Genomic DNA, 22,114 nt, shown 5'->3' on the forward strand with positions numbered 1-22,114 from the left:
CTTTTTAAAGGTAACAGCCCAATGCCTTTCCAGCCAAGTCTGAAAAACTTGCTCAAGACTTAGCCTAGCATAAAACAAGGTTTAACAATGTGACAGTGACTGCAATGCACATATACCTCCATGTCTTCCTCCCTCCCCCCACCATACACACCCCAGAGTGATAATGTAAATTATTTTGATACACTTCTAAATCTTCAAATGTTTGCCTTAGACATTTCAGGCAAGACCACAGAAGAATACATAAAATCAAAACATGCAAAAATATGGATAGCTAAGTGCTAAGACTGAATTCCAAGCTAAAGGCTGAGAATCCTGTTGACAGGGAAGCCACTGAAGTGATAGCATCAAGGGCGAGGGGGTTTCAAGTGGGTTTCCAAGGACTACTGTTTCAGGAAGGTGCAGCACAAAATCTCCACGAAGCCAAACATTCCCAAAGACAAAGAGAGCCAAAGCTATAATAACTTTCAGAAAAACTACAAGGCAAAAAAAAAAAAAAAAAAAAAAAATCCAAGAAAGCCCAAAGGGAAATAGACTGAATTAGAAACAAAGAATAACCCTGTGTGTGCCCACATGCCCCATTTGTAAGGGGGAGGGAAGAATGCACGCACATGCACACCATGGAGTATGCAGGGTATTCTGATCTATGACTCTTCACCTTATTCCTCTGAGACACAGTCTCTCTTAAACCTGGAGCCAGGATAGCTGCCAGCAGCCCCAGCAATATTACTCTACTATATTAAAGTTACAGGCCCACTTGTAGCCAGGCTTTCCTTGGGAATCCAAACTCGGGTCCAAATGCTTATACTAAGTAATTCAGCTCAACAAGTTACTTCTAGCAATGATCTATAGCCTTCATTTAAAAAGAAAAAGGGAAAAGAAAAGTAAAAAAACCTAGGCTAGTGAGATGGCTCATAGAGTAAAGGCTCTGACCACGCGAGTTCAATCCCTGGGACCCAGAAGAGTTGAAAGCCAGCAGAATAGGGCTAGAAAGATGGCTCAAAGACCCAAGTTCAGCTCTGGAGACCATATCTAACTTAAGCTCTATGGGATCTAATGCCCTCTACTGGATTCCATGGACACCTGCACTCACACATGCACAAACACTCAAAGATACAGACACAGGCAGACAGACACACAGACACACACACACACACACACAATCTTTAAAGTAGCATACACATCATTTAATATGAGCCACTTACATAAAAATTATCACCAAGAGTCTACAATAATAATCACCAAAATAACGTCTTAAGTGATATAATTCCAAATAATTTTTACTTTCTTTTATATTTCCTGACTCATTTTAATTTCGTACACTGAATTTACTTCCCACTCACAACACTTCTGAGACAGGGTCTCAGGATTATAACCCATGCTGGCCTTAAACTCACAGGCCTGCCTTAGCCTCCCAAGTACTGGGATTACAGTAATATACAACCACAGCCAGCATCAGACACTCACCACACACTGACTTTTTTCTTTCTCTATTGTGGGCTAGATAATAAAAACGTTTAGGTTTTATAGTCCATGAGTCTCTAAGACAACTATGAAACAACTTAACTTTGTACCCCAACAGCAATCACGGATACTAACCTAAACAACTGCATGTGGCTATATCCCAGTTAAACTTCATTTACAACAGGTAGCAGACAGGACTTGACCTGTAGACTGAAATTTGTCAACCTCTGAATAAAGGAAACAAAAGTTTCTGTCTTTTTTTCTAAACAAAACATGACTTATACTACATAATGATACTACTCATAGGGAAAATTCTTCATTTGTTTTGAAGTTTGGACAATGAACACAAGGATGGAAAAACACCCTCTTTGCGCTCCGGAAATCTTACTCTCATCCAGAGAAGATAAAATCTGCTAGGAGCCCAAAGCCTGAAACATAACCTGGTGGGTAGCCAGTTACAGACAGGTTGCGAAGGTGTCTTTTATACTTAATTTGAATTTCTCAAAAAATTTCATAATTTACCACCAATCTACTGGAGCCTACAGGTGGAAGTCCCTGCTGCCAAAATAATCTTAGCTTACATACAGTTCATTCACCATCAGCAATGTGACAAGTTTCAAAGAATGAAGAATCCTATTCTATAAGCAATGTACACATGAGCAGGATGTGTGACAAGATCTTAGCTCGGCCTGTGGTAAGAAGACACTTGAAACTTTAGGACTGACAAACATAATTCCCCCTTTAAAAAATTAAGGCCTTAAGCTTTATTTTTTGAGCTGTATTGGTGGTGCACACCCTTAATCCCAGCACTTGGGAGACAGAGGCTGGTGGATTTCTGAGTTCAAGGCTAGCCTAGTCTACATATTAAGTTCCAAGACAGTCAGGGCTACATAGTGAGACCATGTTGGGGGGGCGAGGTTTGAATAGAGCATTTGTCCATAACACCAGGATTCTGGACTCAGGTAAGATTTAAATATTAAAGTTTGCCTAAACTACATAGATACAGCCTGTCTCCACAACATAGTAGATGATTCATGCTGAAACACAGGAGGATTGTTGTTAAGTTTGATGCAAATACATGTTTGGGCTACAGAATGAGACCCTGCACACCCACACCCACAAACAAACAAACAAAACAAATACATTTAGTTAGGAAGTATTTTATGAACAAATAATTTTAAATATCATAAAAGACTGCAGTATTTTTAACCTGTTCCTTGGGGAATAGGGGTAGGTATTCTGCTTTAGGAAAATACAGTGAACACAGTAACACAAGAATTAAAGGCAGTCAAGTGAGGTGGCTAAGAGAGTACACTTGCCAAGCAAATTTTTAAGTCCTGGCCCCGAGTTCGATTCCCGGAAACACATAAATGTAGATGATGATCAACTCTTAGCAAAGTTGTTCTCTAACCTCCACTCCTGTACCATGAACACATTAGTCTCAGTCTGCCTGTCTGTCTGTCTGTCTGTCTGTCTCTCTCCCTCCCCACCACACACACACACAGACACACACACACACACACCATAATAAACCGGATAAGTTTAATTTTTTTTAAGTATTTTTTTTTAAATGAGACAACCAGAGTAAAAAATAAATGCAACTAAAAGATCATCCCACTAAAATACTAAAACCACCTACCAAAGCCCAGGTGAACATGTAACCTATCAAAAATTCATTGTTCAACGCTCTCGTGAAGTTATCAAACTCCAGAAGCAAATGTTTAAAATCAAGGTCAAAAAAAAAAAAAACAAAAGGCAAAAGAAGAGACGCATCAGCTGTCTGGTCCAACGCTCCCTAGGACCCCTCAAAACTTATTTTATAACCGTTACCAGCAATTCCCTAACAAGCTAACCACTTGGCAGATAAAAACCCAAAGGGGCTCAGAACCGAGTCCCAGAACTATCCCGCAGTGATTGCCTGAAGCGCCACCTAAGGAAAGGTGGGGGCAACCTTCCCATCCCAGTGGTTGGAAAAGTCGCGCTGAGCACAGCCCATCCGAAGCGAGCCTGCCAGGGAAATCACTAGAAGTGGCAGAAGACACCAACTAAGAGTCGGGGCGGGAGGATTCCAGCCTCGGGCCATCACGGTGGTACCAGCTCGAAATCGAATAGAGTCGGAGCGAGGGGCTTCGGACTCTCCGCCCCGCGGCGGGGACCGGGCAGCGGGCGCCCGCGATCGCGACTGCACGGAGCGCGGCCCCAGCCCCCCTCCCCCCGGCCGCTGCCCGGGCCCCGCACCAGGCGCGCGGCCGCAGGTCAGAGTTCCGGCCAAGCTCGGAGCCGTCCAGGCGCGCGCTCCCGGCCCGCGCCAGGGACACCTGTCCCTTAGCCCTCACCTCCTTTCGACCCGGGCAATCTGCTGAGCCCGGGAAGCCGCGCTCGAGCCACAGCCCCTCACCCGAGTCAGCCGCCGCCTCACCGCGAGGCTCGGGCGCCTCAGGAAACAGCGCCTCGGGGAGGGGAGACGGGGGCGCGGAGGGAGGGGGCCGCTCGCTGGAGCCGCCGCCGCCGCCACCGCGGTACCGCGTCGGGACTGTGCTCGCGCCGCCGCGACCGCCGCCGCCGCGTCTCCCCGCCTCCGCGCCCGCGCGTAGCCGTGACGCGCATCGCACGAGGCGGGTCGAACCAGTCAGACCACACCCCGTGCGCAGCCGCGCTGGCTTAAACCGGAAGCCTCCCCTCCGGAGGCTTTAGGAGCGTGGTGCATCTTGGGAGTTGTAGTCCGGCAGGGTCCACAATGTAAACAGTGCGGGCAGAGTGCCTCAGCTGCGCTCACCCAAGCTTCCTTGACGATTTCTGAAGAGATCTGAGAAGGGAGTGGGCCGCCACGGTTTAATGACTCCGGATGGAGCGTGTGTTTGTGTCAGCGGCCAACATAATGCTAGGCGTCGTCTTGTGAAGGTTTCGGAATTCCGAAAGCATTTAGTCAACTCTTCCTCAAACAGTAGGGCTTGTTTTTAATTACTGTATTGACGTATGATGATTTATGCCCTACGACTTCTAGAAGATATTCAAAATTAGTGTCAGTGGTCTTAATGTAGCGATCGATTGCAAAGGACTTAAGCATTGTGTCTGTTTACCCAGAAGTGAGCTTTCCTATTGAAGCCTGCCTTAACAGGAACCAGAACAAGGAACTATAGGAGCTGGTGTGCAGAGAAAAAAAAAAAATGGTTTCCTCGTGGTCAGTTGTAAGAGGAATGTATCTTTCGAACTCTTTAGTTCAAAACTTAATACACATCAAAGTACACTCAGAAGCTTTAGTTTAGACCTTAGAAGAAGCTTATTGTCCTTGCCACAATAGGTCTCATAGCCAAGAAACTAAAATGAGATGTTGAGGGATTGGAGGGAAGCAGACGTGGAAAACTCTTCAACGAGGAAAAGCACTAGAGAGGTAAAAACAAGAGGGATACTGCATGTACCAGGTCAGCTTGATATAAAGAGCGAGTTCCAGACTAGACCCGGCTATACAGAATGTAAAACCATGTCTCAGAAAAAAGAAAAGAAAGAAAGAAAACGAGAGACAAATGGCAGGGCAGTGGTGGAGCACACCTTTAATCCCAGCACTTGGGAGGCAGAGGCAGGCGGATTTCTAAGTTTGAGGCCATCCTGGTCTACGGAGTGAGTACCAGGACAGCCAGGGCTACACAGAGAAACCCTGTCTCTAAAAAAACCAGAGAGAAAGAGAGGGAGAGAGAGAGAGACAAATGCTTGTATACTAAGGCTAAGGCTAAGGAAGACAATTGTACCTTTCACATTAGAAAACAAGCACAGGCATTTGGGAATTATAAATTTGGCCTAAAGCTGGAGCTATAGCTCAGTGGTTAAGCTATATCCACTTTCTATCACTCCAAAGACCTCGATCCCATCACCAACGTGGGAATGGGGAGAGGTCTATAATAAATAGGGCAAAAATGAAAAGATTTTTTTTTCAGGCTGAATATAAGGTATCTCCTAAGGAAGATAGACTTAAGATAGGCCAACCCTCCTCCCCCCGCCCCCCAGTAAAAAGTCTTCCAAGATCGCGCATCTTACCAGGTGTGGAGGCTCCCACCTTAATTTCTGGCACTCAGGAAGCTGGTGTAGGGCGACTGCAGTGAGTTCATGACCAATGTGGGCCACAAGATGAGTTCCAGGTCAGCCAGGGCTAAAATGAGACCCTGCTTCAACAAAGGAAAGCAAAACCCCCTATCAAATCTTTGCTGCAGAACTTCCTTTTAATGACTCTTCTTTGATCAAAGATCCGGGCTCCAGGGTCAAGTTTTTAGAGAGCACATCACTTCCCCTCCTACCTCTCAGCTTGGCCTCTTGAAGTGATCTCATTGTCAATCACTACATGCAATATCTGATGCTTCTATAATGATGGAACAAACCACCTTATTTCCTCAAAATGCTCACACCTTCTCAGCTAATAAGGATGTTTGTCACTCTCCCTACCCTCAAGGGACATTCCTGAGTCCCACTGCCAAACTGGCTTCACCCTTATCCTTACCTAAATGGCACCATCAAATGTTTCAAAGCAGATTTTTTTTTTCAGATCTCTTTCCCTGGCTATGCCCTTATTGATTTTCGTGGGTTGTCTCTTGATTAGCTATTCACACATCACAGAGAATTCAGCAATATTCAGTATCTCCCCATATCAGCTATGGATCTTCAGAATCAAAATCTCTCCTCTTGTGTGTATTTGTTTGGTTTTGCAGCACTAGAGACTGAATTTAGGGCCCTGTGGATGCTTAGGCAAGCCTCCTGATACTTTGCTACATCCCATCTCTTTTCTTCTTCTTCTTCTTCTTCTTCTTCTTCTCCTCCTCCTTCTTCTTCTTCTTCTTCTTCTTCTTCTTCTTCTTCTTCTTCTTCTTCTTCTTCTTCTTCTTCTTCTTCTCCTTCTTCTTCTTCTTCTCCTCCTCCTCCTTCCCCTCCTCCTCCTCCTCCTCTTTCCCCTCCTATTCCTCCTCCTTCTCCTCTTTCCCCTCCTCCTCCCCCTCCTTCCCCTCCTCCTCCTCCCCGCCCCCATGGGGTTTGGATGCCATGGTAGAGAATAGCTTTGTGGAATCTGTTCTCTCTTTCCATTATGTGTGTCTAGGAGTTGAAGTCAGGTCATCAGGCTTGGTGGCGAGTACCTTTACGTGCTGAACCAGTACACATGCCAAGTGTCTCCATTCTTAAGGTGTTCAATTTTTCCACAGAGGAGAAGTCCTGCATCTCCTACAGCAACAAAAGACATTTCCTTCTACCCTACCCCATACTAGTCACCATGACCCAACTCTGTCCTCTGGTACAGCCAGTTTGATATAGTCATCTCTGTAATTTGTTGGCAGAAGGACATTATATTGAGTAATAATCATAATCCAACTGAGACTTCAATGACATGTTGACACGTTGCTGATATAATGACAATGCACTTGCTCCTAGAGTGAACTCAACCACTTGTAAAAGTCAATAGCCAATGAAAATGGAAGATGTATCTAAAATTCTAAAGCCATAAGCAAATGGTAAGGCAACTCCTAATTCAAAATAAAATGAAATTCTATATACTGTTGTTAAAGTAAACGGTTTGAAATTGGCTTCAGTGTTTCTCCTATGAAGAAAGGTTGTTTTCTGCTCAGAACAATTGTTTGTTTTTTTTTTTTCAAATCTTTTTATTTTTTATGTGTGGGTGTTGTGTCTGAATGTATGTCTGTGTACCATGTGTATACCATGCCTGGAGGAGACTGAATCCCTCATGAGGGTGCTGAAAATTGAACCCAGATCCTCTTGACCACTGAATCATCTCTGCAACCCCACAGTTGCCCCACATTTGGAAAAATATATCTACTTGGAAACCAAAATTAGTATAGTCTGGAGAAACCTGTATCTGTGGCTTAAAATTACAAGAGGGCATGGGAATACATACCTATATCTCAGGACTAGGGAGGCTACGGCCAGCCCGAGTTGTATAGGAAGACCATGCCTCAAGAATAATAATAATAATGATGATGATGATGTCCTGAGTGTGCTGTGTCAGAAACATAGACAAACACATTTCTGTCTTTCCACATGTCAGAATTCATTGAATAGTCATGAATCCACAAGGTATGGAGGTTTCTATAGCAGCATGGGAAGGGTTCCCACTTCCTGTGATAGCCATGATTAAAGCTGTAAAGGACTAAGAGGTCACAGCAGAGTTCAAAAGCTTTAAGAAGTCCTGAGATGCAGGGAAGCTAAGAGAGGTCCAAAGAAGAAGGGGGTGTGAAATCTAGACAATATAAAATGTGGGCCATTATACACACGCATGTGTACGCACACACACACACACACACACACACACACACACACACACAGCTAGCAATAATTGAAAAAAAATCCTAGGAACCACAAGAAAGGATCCACCCAGGTTCAATCCTGGAACCTACATGGTAGAAGGAAAGTACTGACTTCCAAAAGTTGTCCTTCACTATCCATACAAGCACTGTGGCAAATGGGTGTGCACAAAATAATGAATAATTTTAATAGGTAGAAAAACCACATCAATCCCTGTGACTATGTCTCATACATAGATAAAACTGTCAAGCCTGCCAATTAACAATTAATTAGGACTGCCCTGGTGTTAACTGTTTTTGAAAACATCTGTTATGAAATCTGTATTCTAGATGAATTTTATTATGTCTTGGGACTGTAGAGATGGCTCGGTCATTAAATGCTTGGTGTGCAAACATGAGAACTTAAGTTCTGACCTCAAACAGATATATGTAAAAAAAAAAAAAAAAAAAAAAAACCAGCAAAGCACATCTGTAATCAATCTCAGCACAAGAGGACCTGTCATTGAGTGCAGAGAATTAAACGTAGGTCCTCTGGAAGAACAACACTAAGTGCTCGTGACCACTGAGCCCCACATTTGCTATATTTAATAGGAAAATTTATCCTGCTGTTGGAAACCAAAATTAGTCCCTGGGATTTGCTGGCAAAACCAGTGAGTTTCAAATTCAGAGAGAGACCTTGCCTCAAAAATAAGAAAGCCGTTGAAGACACTCAGTGTTAGTCTCTGAGGTACACATACCAGACCCCACCCTATACATACATTCATACACACAAGTCCAGACCCACAACACACACAAGAAACGTACTCCATGATGTTTGTGGTCACACTGCTATCAGTCAAATATCTGCACTTCTTAAAAACACGTTGATCTTGGATTTGAAAGCTTACAAGCCATGCATCTTTAAACACTTGTAGAAATGTCATAACATACTAAATTCCCATTTGTGCCAAGTTGCCCCAATGTTGAAAACCGAGAAGTATGATCAGTATAAACACACTCATAATTATATAAATAGCATTAGCAGCTCCTCAAACACAGGTAGTTAGTGTAGCCCTGGGGAAGGCTCGTAAACCAGAACATTATTGCTGGCAATGCCGCTGACTGACTCATTGCTCAAGCGTGGCCTCTGCAACCTCCTCACACAGCAAGCGTGTCTATGAGTGCACACAGCTTTTATTGTTGTTCTTGGGCAACTGCGGGGCCCCGTGTGTATTCTACCACTGAGCTTCATGCCCAAACACACGTATTAGACAAAAAGGACCCAGACAACTTTATGAGGGGTGGAAAATGGGTGTGAAAACGAACCAGAAAAGAAACATGTATCTGTAATTTCCAGGTTTTTTTCCTATGAAAGAGACCAAGTGAATGACATTTAGTAACGCTTGCTGATCCATACAGGGGTGTGTACTAGAAACTTCATTAACCCTTTGCGGTTTATAAAATCAACTTTTTGTTTTGAAGCAAGGGTCTCTCCCTGGCTGTCCTGGAACTCACTATGCAGACCAGGCTGGCCTCGAACTCCCAGGGATCTGCTTGCCTCTGCCTCCCAGCGCTGGGACTGAAGAAGCAGCACCACCCACGGCTAAAATCGACTTTTGAGCATCTATGCTCCTGGTTCCTTAGCCCACTTTCACCCTTTGAAGTACCTTATAGACACTTTTCTTAATAAACTACCTCTATTGCTATCACCAAGAAGAAAGGAAAAGCTCTATTCATTAGATACACCTGTAATTTCAGACTGAAAGGGTTTAGGTAGAAATTCTGGAATTCAAAGCCAGCCTGTCTACATATCAAGTTTAAGACTTACCTGGGATACACATTGAGACCTGTCTCAAAAGTCCCCAAAATAGCCAGGCTTGATGGCAGCACACTCCTTTAATCCCAGCACTTGGGAGGCAGAGGCAGGTGGATCTCTGTGAGTTCGAGGCCAGCCTACAGAGAGAGTTCCAAGACAGCCAATACTACAAAGAGAGACCCTGTTTTTTTTGTTTTGTTTTGTTTTGTTTTGGGTTTTGGGGTTTTTTGTTTTGTTTTGTTTTTTTCTTTTTAAAAATCTCAAAAATGGAACTGGAGAGATGGGTTAGTGGGTAAAAGCATTTGCCACTAGTCCTGACAAGCTGAATCCAATCCCCAGGACTCAAAGGATGGGATGGAAGGAAAAAACAGACTGGCAAGTTGGCCTCTGACCTCCACACAGGCACACTCTCACATATACATGCAGACACACTAAGATAAATGTAGTTTTTAAAAGAATCTAAAAAACAAAATGAAACAATACAGTCATAAAAAGGCTTCATTGAGGTATATGCCTGGCATCCAATGAAGCACACCCCTCTGTAAGACAGGGACTTACTTGTTTATTTGGGGTTTCAGATTTGGATTTTTTTTTAAGATTGATTTATTTATGTATATGAGTACACTGTAGCTGTCTTCAGACACACTAGAAAAGGGCATCAGATCCCATTACAGGTGGTTGTGAGCCACCATGTGGTTGCTGGGAATTGAACTCAGAATCTCTGAAAGAACAGTCAGTGCACTTAACCACTGAGTCATCTCTCCAGCCCCAGATTTGGATTTTATTTATTTATTTACTTTATTTATTTATTTATTGTTTTTTTCAAGACAGGGTTTCTCTGTGTAGACTTGGCTGTCCTGGAACTCACTCTGTAGACCAGGCTGGCCTCAAACTCAGAAATCCACCTGCCTCTGCCTCCCAAGTGCTGGGATTAAAGGCATGCACCACCACCGCCCGGCCAGATTTGGATTTTTTTGTTTTTGTTTGTTTGTACACTGGGACAAGCATCAGGATCTTGCCATGTACTTTAGATTGACCTCAAACTCATAAATGACAATTCTGCTGCTTCAGCTTCCCAAGTGCTGGAATACAGGTATTCGTCTCTCAACCAGGCTAAAACCCAGATCTATAGGATAATTGGATGAGAATTCTCTTATCAAACTACCAAGTTCTTGCTCCTGCACCTGTGCAATCTGGTAAAGGGTGGATTCGCAGAAGCAGAAACCAAGAACTGGCAGGCCTTTACTGACAGAAAGCAGAACTGATCTGGAACAGAGTTCAAAGACTCCCTGTGCAGGGCTCTGGGGCCAATGCCGTCCTCATAGCTGGTTCTCTGATAACTTTTGCTTTTTCTGTTGGCTTAGATTAAGAAGCAAAAGCAGAAGATATAGTTCCTACAGAAAAAAAGCAAGCCGATCAGAAGTAGTCTCTTCTTCTTGAACTCTGTTTACTAAGGCCATAAGTCAAGGGTGTGGGAGTGGCTTAGTGGGAATCTCCCCAAGGCCATAGGTTCCGGCCACCAGCACTGCAAAACAGTAATTCCTATGGCTTTCGTGTTACTAGCCTCGTGTAGCTGTGCCCAAGTACCACAAACAGACCTCAAATAAATGGGGAACAAAAAGAAGAAGGGGGAGGGGGATGGAGTCTAAGAGCAGAAGAAAGGTTGTGTACCTCCAGCGGCTGCCCAGCCTTCTTGCAGCTGCTTTGGCCAGCCAGCACTTGCAAACCTGGCTCAGGATTTGGTCCTTTTCCTGGTTAGTCTCTGCAATGGCTTAAAATTTTTAACTTCAGGGAGCTTGGTATCAAGATTTGGGGCTAGGGATGGAACACCATGGGAGAGCACTTGCCTAGACACATTTAGCCCTGTGTTCAAGCCCCAAAGCAAACTTTTTTTTTTTTTTTTTTTGGTTTAATATATCTATTTTTTTTTTAACAGTCCCACAAACCCAGTCCTGTCGGATACACACATTTGTGCGGAGACAAATGCTAAGTCCCACAGGGACCCCACCCTTCCCCGATAGGCACACAGTGACACCAGGGCATCTCATGAGTCAGAGCTTTCCCCAGCTGGCAGGCACATTGCCCATAACCTCTGCCTTCACAGGGTTGCCACACTTCCTCCCACCCTCCCGTTCCCCACAACCTTTCCTGTCTGCACACTTGCCTGCCTGATGACTGAGCAGCCCTGGCACACAGAGAGTGACCTTCAAGCTGTTATTCTGGTGATAATTGTGGTTCTGGCTGGCTCCTGCAGGCTGCTACACACAGTAGGTAGAGGACTAACTTCACCCCCAAGAGGGGGTGAAGTTCCTCTACCTGCCCCAAGAGGTAGATAACAGATTATTGTTGCTTTCATTGTTTGTTTGTTTGTTTTAGATACCATCCTGTTGTCTTGACTGGGCCAGCACTCACATTAGAACCCAGACTCACCTCAAACTTGTAATAATCCACCTGCCTCAGCTTCTCAAGTGTTGTTAGAATTACAGGTGTATGCCACTGTGCCTCTTAAATTGCGGGGTTTTCTTTAATTCCCCATTTTACAAATAAGGAAACTGAAGCACAATCAAGTCATTTCCCCAAAATCACATAGCTAGCAAAAGAAGAGCCACAGGTGGTACCATGCCTACAATCGCAGCTCAAATTGGACACACTATGATCTTGACCAAATCCATGGACTCTCCTGGGAATCTGGCGAGGGCCACTAGACTAGAAAACAAAGATGTTCTTCTTTTATTACAGTCTCAGTACTTGAAATATGTCTGAGCAAGAAGTTTTTACCTTTATATGGTCAAACTAAGAGAAGAAAAGAGGGGGCTACGGTGCTGTAGCGCAGGTGCCATTGGCAGCCAAGTCAGAAAGCTTTCAAGAGCTGTTCTGCTTCGGAGACAGTGGTGCCCTTGGAAACCAGAGGGATCAGACCTCCCTGGAGCTGGAGTTACAGATGAGTGTGAACTGCCTGATGTGTGGATGCTGAGAACTGGACTCAGGTCCTCTAGAAGAGCAGTATATGCTCTTAACCACTGAGCCATCTCTCCATCCCTGGCATCTTCTTTCTTCTTTCTTCTTCCCACTCAAATAAAGAAAATAGATAGGAGATTGGGATTGTTTATTAATTAGTTAGTCAGTTTTGAGATAGGCTCTCCCTATAAAGCCCTAGTTTGCCTGGAATTCACTATGTAGGTCAGGTGGTCTCAAGTTTATAATGATCCCCATACTTCTGGCTTCTGAGTACTGGGATCACAAGCATACAGCCCCACAACCAGCTCAGGTTCTCAATCATTTATATACAAAATCAATATCTGGAGTACTTATTAAGAATGTTGATTCCCTGATCAACTTCAAAACCCAGCTATAGCATTCCTGAGCATATACCCAGAGGACGATACATCTTCCCACAAGGACATTTGTTCAACTATGTACATAACAGCTTTAGTCATGATCTCTAGAAACTAGAAACAATCTAGCTATCCCTCAACTGAAGAACTGATAAAGAAAACATAGTGCATTTACACATGGAGCATTACTCAGTTGTTTAAAATAATAATCATATCATGATATTTGCAGGCAGATTGATAGAACTAGAAAAAAAATCATCCTGAGTAAGGTAACCAAGACCCAGAAAGATGCACATGGTATGTACTTTTTATTAGTTATAAAGTGAAGGATAATCATGCTACAAACAGACCCAGAGAAGCTAAGTAACAGAGAAGATTAAGGGGGGAGTCATGAATCCAGGAAGGGGAAACAGAAAAGATATTGAGGGTGAACTGCGGATAAGTGGGGATGGGAGAGGTCAGGTTGCAGGAGGCAGGGTTGGGGGGACGGAGGGAGAGAGTACTAGGAATTGGGCAGCATTTCAAGGGTGAAGTTGAAACCTAGTGCAATGGAAATTTCCAAGAGTCTATGAGGAATATAGCAAAGATTCCTAGAAATGGGGTATCCGGAGCCTGAACCAGACTCTTTTGTAATCAGGCAAGGCTTCCAATGGAGGGATTGGGACGTCAGTCCAGCCACAAAACCTTTGACTTAGAATTTGTCCTGTGTGCAAGATGTGCTGGGGTAAAGGTGGCACAAAACTTGTGGGAGTGTCCAACCAATGACTAGATCAAGTTGAGACCCACGCCATGAGAGGGAGCCCACCTCTGACACTGCCTAGAGCCAGTGTCTGGATAGCCCAGAGTCCTAGGATAGAATCAAACAGAACCCTGGGGGTCGGGGGGTGGGGGGAAAGAAGTCAATGAAATAACTCCTAATGCTATACATAGGCTGGAGCCTAGCATAACCATCATCAGGAAAAGCTTCATCCAGCAACTGATAGGAGCAGGTACAGAGACCCACAGCCAAACATTAGGCAGAGCTTGCAAAAGACAGGGAGGAGGGATTGTAGGAGCCACAGGGGTAGAGGATACCATGAGAACACAGCCCACAGAATCAACCAAACAGGGCTCACAGAGACTTAACCAACAATCAGAGAGCCTGTATGGGTCTCACCTAGGTCTTCTGCGTGTATGTTTTCGTTGTATAGCTTTGTATAAATAAAATAAATATAAATAAGTAAAAATATAAATATTTTATGTATCATATAAATAAAAATAAATAAATCTTTTTTTAAAAAAAAAGGAAAAACAGAAAACAAAACAAATAAAAAGAATACTGATTCCCTCTGACTGTCAGCAGTTTGAGGTTGACCTGTGTGACTCTCTCCACAAACCCCGTGAAGTCATACAAAGCAAGAAGTTCAGATAGTCATGCTCACTTTAAGAATATCAATGAAGCTGCCCAGACCTTCAGGGTACACATTATCTGAAAAGCCATGTATCTGACAGATATCACTGTAAGGAAGCAGTGTATACCATTTTGGCAGGATACCGACGGAGTTGGAAGCCAAATGATGAAACTTGTTGGCACAGGATCAGTGGCTCAAAAGGAATGCTGAATTTTTACAGTACATGCAGAGAGTGGTGCTGAGCTTGAGGGCTTAGACACAGATTCTCCAGTCATCAAATATTCAAGCTAACCAACCCCTCAGGAGGCATTGGCACAGTCAACAGAGCTCATGTTCAGGTTGACCCATACCTGAGCTCCCTTGACACACTGAAATGATCCTCACTAAAAAGAGCCTGCTATTCCAAAGCCAGGTTCAAAGGCTTCAGAAGAAAAAGATATCGCAGAAGAAGCTGAAGAAACTAAAATTCAGAGCACAAGGGTAAATTCAGCATAAAATAAATGTAAATAAAAGTGTTTGAAAATGTCAATTTAAGAACCAGACACCGTGGTGCACTCACGGGCAGATGCAGGCAGAACTCTGTGAAGTGGAGGTCATGCTAGTCTACACAGCAGATTCTAGGCCAGCCCAGAGCTGTATAGTGAGATCCTGATTCAAAAGTAAACTGGTTTCCGCCAGGCTGGTTAGCACAATTAATCCAGAAGGCAGGACAGAAGGATGGCTGGACTACAGTAGAAGCTGAGTTCTGTTTTCTTTCTGTCACTGTGAGAAAACACTCTGACCAAAAGCAACTTAGGGGAGGAAATAAGAGCAGCCAGGTTTTATCTGGCTTCTACGTCCAGGAAATTCAAAGGAAGAACTCAAACAAGAACTTAAAGCAAAAACCACGAAAGCACGCTGCGTGCTGGCTGCCGCAGACCCGTACTTTCTCATTTTTGTTCTTGAGGCAGGGTTTCTCTGTGTCGCCCTAGGTGTCCTGGAACTCACTCTGTAGACCAGGCTGGCCTCAGACTCAGAGATCCACCTAACTCTGTTTCCCAAAGACTAGAATTAAAGGTGTGTCCCACTCACCCCGTTTAGGCAACTTTCTTTTACTGCCCAGGACCATCCGCGCAGCCATGCCCATAGGCCAGTCAGTATGATATAGGCAATTCATTGAGATTGTCATTTCAGAAGACTTCTGGACTGAGTCAAGTTGAAATTAATCAACAGAACTAGAACAGATCTTGTCTCAAAACAAAACAAAACACCCACGGGTAGTCAGGGAGGTCCCTGAGGCCTCCTAAAATGATACAGACAACTGCTGCAGCTATGGGTTGTCTACCAGGACTAGATGATAAAACCCTGTTGCTGAAAGTAACACATGCCTTGTCTGAACAGAGAAATTAGGCTTGAGCTAGTCTAGTATCTGCTTCCCTGTGGGCCGTCTTCACAGTTCTAGAAGATGCGGTACCGAGAAACAATTGTCAGCAACTCAGCTATGGCTCCATGTACTCCCATATCAACTGGCCAGGCAGAGTGAGGCCCAGCAATAGTGGCAGGCCTGTCATTGGAGGAACCAACCACTGAGTGTCCAACCCAAAGCCTGGTGCATTTGAGGCAAGCACTCTACTAACTGAACTACATCCCCAGCCCCAGGATTGGGAGTTCAAGGCCACCTAAAGCCCCAAAACCAAATTCTGTCTCAAATAAAATAAGATCCAACCAAGTCAAATAAAATGTCTTCCAGATTATTTTAGTGTTTAGTGGAATAAACGAAAGAAAAAACTTACTAGGAATTCAGTCAAAAGTTTTAAAAAGTGGGCCAGGGAAATGGCTCAAGTGGGTGAAAGCACTAGCCACACAAACACAAAGACCAATGTTTAGTCCCTGAAAACCGCGTTAAAGAGAAAAAAGGCCTAGCAGGGCAGTGGTGGCACACCCCATTAATCCCAGCACTCGGGAGGCAGAGACAGGCAGAGCTCTGAGTTCGAGGCCAGCCTGGTCTACAGAGTGAGTTCCAGGACAGCCAGGGCTACACAGAGAAACCCTAATTCGAAAAACCAAAATAAATAAATTAATTAATAAAAATAAAATCATCTTCTTTAACTGAAAAAGAAAGAAACTTGGATTAAATGTCTAGATCAATAATTTTTGAAGATCCAGCTCACAATAGAAGCAAAAAATAAAAAAAAAAAAAAATTTACATTTACCTTGACTGACGTTAAGAACACCCTGTTTACCCTCTCAGAGGGAACGGTCTACTTTGCACTGGTTTCCCTGGTTTATTAATTTATTTAGATAAAAAAAACAATTTTAGATGTGTGTGTGGTGACAGCGTAGGGTATATGCACGCGAGTGTATCCCCTCTCAGAATCCAGAGTCACTAGGTTCTCTTGAAGCTGGGGTTAGGAACCAAACTCAGGCCCTCTGCAAGAGCAGCTCATGCTGCTAGCTGCCCTGCCATCTCTACAGCCCTGCTTTCTTATTATTTTCTAAACTTTCCTGATATGCCTTCAAGTCCAATGTATTAGGGGTCCCTAAGGAAACAGAACTGATAAAATGGAGATATATATACATATACATTTATACATTTATATATATATATATCCATTTTTATGTATCCATTTATATTACATATACCCATTATATACAGAATTTGGCTTACAGGATACTGTTCCAATAGTCCAGCAATGACTGTCTCACACTAGAAAGACCAACAATGCAGTAGTTGTTCAGTCTATGAGGCTGGCTGTCTCAGCAATCCCAATCAGGTTCTGGAGAACTGGAGGGTTCCTGGAAAGCTGTGGTCTTCAGTCTGTGCTAGAATCCCAAAGAAGTAGTCTTTAATGTCAGCGAAGGAAGGCAGGAGCAGCAGGACAGATGGACTTGCCAGCAAGAGTGTGAGAGCAGCAGGCAAAGTTCCCTTCTTCCACACCATTTTATCTGGGCACCACCAGAAGGTACTACCTTCTAGAAGGTTTGTCTTCCTGCTTCCAATAATGTGATCAGGAAAAAAAAAAATCCCTCACATGAGTACCCAGCAGCTTGGGTTTTAGTTGAATCCAGATGCAGTCAAGTTGACAACCATGATTAGCCATCATGTCCAGGTTCAGATCAAAGGCAGCTGCTGACTCTACCCGCTAATTAGCAGACACTTTATAAGAAGTCTGTGACTCAGTCGGGCATCAGCAAATCTCTAGGCATTGGCGATGCCGTTCAACTGGGAAACAGATCCACTCTGGACAGTGTGTCAGACGCTTGTCTGTGCATTATCTCTCAGCCCCAGTTCTGTCTGTGATTATACGTTGGGCATTTCAACAGCTCTGAGACTGTCATCCCTTACCACTGGCATGTGCTGAATGACTGCAGTAAGTTCCTGGTCGGTCTGACTGCCATCAGTCTCTCCCCCATTCAAATGTGTTCTATATACTACTGCCAATATGAACTTTAAAAAAAAAAATCTATTTACTTACTTTGTATGTATGAGTATTTTGTTTGCATGAATGGTTGTGCATCATGTGTGCCTGTTGTGTCCTCTGTAACTGGGGGTTACAGATGCTTGTAAGGTATTATGTAGATGCTGGAAATGTCATATTAGGGACAGATTGTAGAGGGCCTTGGAGTTCCGCTTAAGGGAACTTAGACTTTGAGAGCTTCCAAACAGGTTTTGAACTTAATATAGGTTAAAACTTAGTGGGGCTGGAGAGATGGCTCAGTGGTCAGGACTTAACATAGGTTAAAACTTAGTGGGGATGGAGAGATGGCTCAGTGGTCAAGAGCATTTGTTGCTCTTGCAGAGGACCTGTGCCTAATACATCATTCCAAAAACTTACTTTGATTTCGGCATGTACCAAGTGTTATCTTCCAGCCAAGCCAACTATTTACCACTTTTGGTGGAGGAGAAATTGGAGCACTTTATGTTCTGTATTGTAAAAGCACATTCATGCTTCATTTTGTAGAAAATATTCTAAACATGCACATTGGTGGTAACCCAACATGTACCCTCTGCTAATGGCTTGTTTGTTTGTTCCAAGTTAACCTTCAAACGAGGTGTCATCTAGACAGAATGCAAAACTGGGTGGCTTTAGTGTATGTGAACCCTCTCAACCAAACAGATGATTAGGAAAGAATAGTGGAATCTCAGGGGCAAGGCCAGCTGCCTGGCCAGAGAGAGGAGGCTGACCTTTGGACTGATTTATTGCCCTCGTTCTGATGCCATGTAAAATACGATCACTAGGAGGTGGTTTGGGGAAGGCAGATTCCCCACCCCCCCAGACTGCCAGCTCTCTGAATAAAGTACAGTTTAAAGTTTCAGTCCCTGGTTTTTATTTATCGTCAACAGGCAACACAGGACTGAATTCTGATTTAATTCCCAGGACACACTATTCATTTCTCCTTATTCATTCTCTATTGTTCATCCCTCAGAAATCCTGCCTGGTGGCCCGCACTTGTAATTCCAGAGACTGAGGCAAGAGGATCACCAGGAGTCTGGGGCCACCCTAAGCTTCATAATAAGGTCCAGGCTAGCCTACCTGGAGAAAAAGGGAGAGGGAGGGGGAAAGGAAGGAGGGAGAAAAATAATGAATGAATTGGGGCAGATTGATCAGAAAGTGGGTTATGTGGATCCCGAGAATAGTGATATTCTATTTCTCTCCTGAGCACATTTTAGTGCTGTTCTTTAAGTTGAGCGTGTTTGCTCTAGGTCAGGCATGAGCTGGTGCTAATGCTATAGCATAACCATGTCAGACAAGGCACCGGGCCTTGTAGAGGATAGATATTTCAATGAGAATTTCAGTGTAAATTAAAGATTTACAGACTAGTGATACATTTCAGTCAGCAGAGTGTTTACCCAGTACAGCCAAAGCCCATTAAATGGAGTTCCATTAAAGCAAGCAGAGTAGCCCATACCTGTAATCGTAGCTAGCATTCAAGAGGTAGAAGCAGGAGGATCAGAAAGGCAACATCATCCTTGGCTTCCTAGTGAGTTCAGGACTGTAAAGATTTGGGCTGAGAACATGGCTTAGCAGGTAGGAACACTTGCTGCACAAGCATAAGGACCTGATGAGTTCAAATGCCCAGCACCATGAAGAAGACCTAGGTGGTTTCCCATACACCTGTAATACCAATGCTGTGGAGGGGAAACAGGAGGATGGGTGAGGCTTGCTGCAGGCTCAGGGAGAGCCCTTCTCAAGGAGCTAAGATGGAAAGTGATAGAGAAGGATGCCTGGCAGGCGCAGGCACCAACACGCACGGCACAGGTGTAGGCACGGGCACAGGTGTAGGCACGGGGCACAAGTGTAGGCACGGGCACAGGTGCAGGCACAGGCACGGGCGCAGGCACAGGCACGGGCACAGGCGTAGGCACGGGCACAGGCGTAGGCACAGGCAGGCGCACCTACCTGCACGTGTGCCTTTGTTGGTGCAAATTAACTAATCCTAAAAGTCTAATGAAAAAGAATAGGGACTGGCCAAAACAGGCCTGAGAAAGCGGGACAGTCAAAGGGTTCACATTTCCCAGTGCTAAAGCTACAAAGAAACTTGGTCCCAGCACGACACAAAGAGCTTGGTGGCACACACACCTGCCACCCCAGCACCAGGAGGAAGACACAAAAGGGATCCAAAGCTCAAGGCCATCCTTGCCTGCAGAGGGAGTTTGAGAACAGTCTGGGCTACATGAGACCCTGCCTCAGAAAGCAAGAAGGGTCCATCCCAGCCCTCGGGAGGTGAAGACAGGAGGATCTCTGTGAGCTCCAGGAAGAAAAAAAGAGCAAACTGAGGGAGCTGGAGAGATGCTCAGAACTCTAACTCTAGGCCTCTGTAGGCACCGATGTGCATGTGGACACATCCATACATGCAGGCAAAACATTCATACACAGAAAATAAAAATAATCCTCTCAAAAAAAAAAAACAAGAGAGGAGATTTATTCAATGTGGCCACACTGAGGAAGGGACTTAGGCACCGACTTGAGCTTTGGGTATAAATAGAGGAAGCTCATAAGAGGGCAAGAGTTGCCCATAATTAAGCGGCCTTTGTTTGGGTTTGAGCTCCTTGACCCTTGTCACAGTTCAAGTTTTCCAGGATGGCCCAAAGATGGCCATCACTTGCTTGGATCCAACTGATTTTTTTTTTTTTAAAGATTTATTTATTATTATAAATGAGTACACAGAAGAGGGTGTCAGATTTCATTAAGGGTGGTTGTGAGCCACCATGTGGTTGCTGGGATTTGAACTCACGACCTTCAGAAGAGCACTTGGTGCTCTTACCCGCTGAGCCATCTCACCAACCCCCAACTGAATTTTTAAATTTAATTTTTTCTTTTAAGACAGGATCTCACTAACTAGTCCTTGCTTTGTAGACTAGGCTGTGCCACCACCACCATGATCTGAACAAAATGGTCACTTCTGCTCCAGTGTGTGATTTCAACCACTTGCGGAGTCCTGCCCTCTGTCCTATGGGAGTCTACTGTTATTGGAATCCAAGGACAATACTTATCTCACCTACCCTTGAAGAGACAGGGAGGCAGATAACCCTTGAGGGATTAATGTGCCTGTATACAGAGGTGAGCTGTTGATCCCAAGGACACAGACAGAAACACGAAGGCAGAGGAGTCCTGTTTCACCCTGTGTTTAGTTGTGGCTGTCTTGTGGGGTCCAGGTCAGTACTTTTTATTTAGCAAAAGCAGTTTTTAAATGTAGATCTCAAGCTGGCCATGAATTTGGGATCATCCTCCCTTACCTCTTGAGTGGTCGGATCGCAGGCGTTTGCTCATTTCAGGTGCATCTCTTTTGGTTGTGGAGCAAAGCAGGGTGAGGTAGATATATCAGCACTGTAAATAGCCAGCTCTAAGAGTTAGAAAAAAGCAGCGTCTGTCTGCACCAGGCACGGTGGCTCATGCCGATAATTTCAATTTCCAGAAGGTTGGAGCTGGAGGATTGCCACAAGTTGGGGAGGCTAGGCTGGGTTCCAGAGTGAGGTTCAGTCTCCATATACAAAACACCAACCAAGAGCATGTTTGAATCTAAGGCAAACCTGTACTGTCCCAACTTTAAGGCTAATGCGTTACACAAGAGGTAAACAGAATGAGCACTTCCCTCCGAAGTCACAGCCTCAGAGCAAGGGTCACAACGAGCTTCTCCAGACTCAGTGAGACTGGCTTCAGAAATGTTACCATGGCACTGGCGCCATACTGAAAACAAGGTTCATTACTATATGTTAGTATTATGTGTTTGTTATAGATTGTAAAATATATGTTAACATAACTTAAAAAACAAAAACAAAATCCAGCTGCAATGGAAGTGAGAACTTAATATTTGATAAACCTTTTCAAACGGGTGAAGGGGAAGGCCTAGGCTGGGGCTATTGTGGACAAACGCACGCTCTCTCTCTTCTGGCAGTCTAACAAACAGAACACTTCTCTTTGAGTTTATGGTCTTTGAGGTTCTAATCCATGATTGGCAGAGCCATTGGTTTGGGCCCCTGGTGAGGGGCTGGATGGTGATAATGGCAAACAACTTGTAAGTACTTAGCTCACGGCCAGAGAGCATTAGAAAATGAGGAAGGGCCGGGCAGTGGTAGCACATGCCTTTAATCCCAGCACTTGGGAGGCAGAGACAGGCAGATTTCTGAGTTCGAGGCCAGCCTGGTCTACAGAGTGAGTTCCAGGACAGCCAGGACTACACAGAGAAACCCTGTCTTGAAAACCAAAAAAAAAAGAAGGAAAGAAAGAAAGAAAGAAAGAAAGAAAGAAAGAAAGAAAGAAAGAAAGAAAGAAAGAAAGAAAGAAAGAAAGAACATGAGGAAGGCCTGGAGAGCAAGCCATGGTGGAGAGAGAGAGAGAGAGAGAGAGAGAGAGA

The 22,114-nt window shown here is 44.3% G+C and overlaps 1 protein-coding gene across 5 annotated transcripts in view; it reads right to left on the reverse strand.

Moving 5' to 3' along the window:
* Window positions 1-22,114, reverse strand: part of Adipor2 (adiponectin receptor 2) — a 70,472-nt gene that overhangs the window by 39,128 nt on the left and 9,230 nt on the right. The window contains exon 2 of one of the 5 annotated variants that reach the window (XM_031383170.1): window positions 5,494-5,605. The exons of 1 other annotated variant lie outside the window; for it this stretch is intronic. The gene's annotated coding sequence lies outside the window, so the exon portion shown is untranslated. Of the gene's footprint in view, window positions 1-3,797; window positions 4,015-4,237; window positions 4,261-5,493; window positions 5,606-22,114 lie in introns of those variants that run through there. 3 more of the 5 variants (XM_031383171.1, XM_031383172.1, XM_031383168.1) reach the window with 3 other exon arrangements.

This window comes from Mastomys coucha, unplaced genomic scaffold, assembly GCF_008632895.1.
Source record: "Mastomys coucha isolate ucsf_1 unplaced genomic scaffold, UCSF_Mcou_1 pScaffold20, whole genome shotgun sequence".
Lineage (NCBI taxonomy): Eukaryota > Metazoa > Chordata > Mammalia > Rodentia > Muridae > Mastomys > Mastomys coucha.